Source organism: Etheostoma spectabile, chromosome 15 (assembly GCF_008692095.1).
Source record: "Etheostoma spectabile isolate EspeVRDwgs_2016 chromosome 15, UIUC_Espe_1.0, whole genome shotgun sequence".
In the NCBI taxonomy this organism is placed as follows: Eukaryota; Metazoa; Chordata; class Actinopteri; order Perciformes; family Percidae; genus Etheostoma; species Etheostoma spectabile.
The window spans coordinates 12,985,374-12,985,745 of NC_045747.1; positions in this window are offsets into that span (position 1 = coordinate 12,985,374).

Here is a 372-nt window from a genome sequence, read left to right on the forward strand (position 1 = left end):
CAAAGACACGGCGGTTGGAACCAAAGATCTCAAACTTGGACTCATTTGACTAAAGCACAGATTTTCACTGGTCTAATGTCCATTCCTTGTGTTTCTTGGCCCAAACAAATCTCTTCTGGTTGTTGCCTCTCCTTAGCAGTGGTTTCCTAGCTATTTGACCATGAAGGCCTGATTTGCGCAGTCTCCTCGTAAGGGATGTTCCAAATAAGAGAGAGTAAACATCATTTAAGAGGAACATTTGTATATAAAACAAAACCTATAAGAACAAATGCTAAATATCACTGCATCACAACTAAAGGAGTTACGTTATGGAACAGCTGCAGTGAAGAGAGGAAATCATCTATAACAATGAGCAATTTCAAGAGATTATTT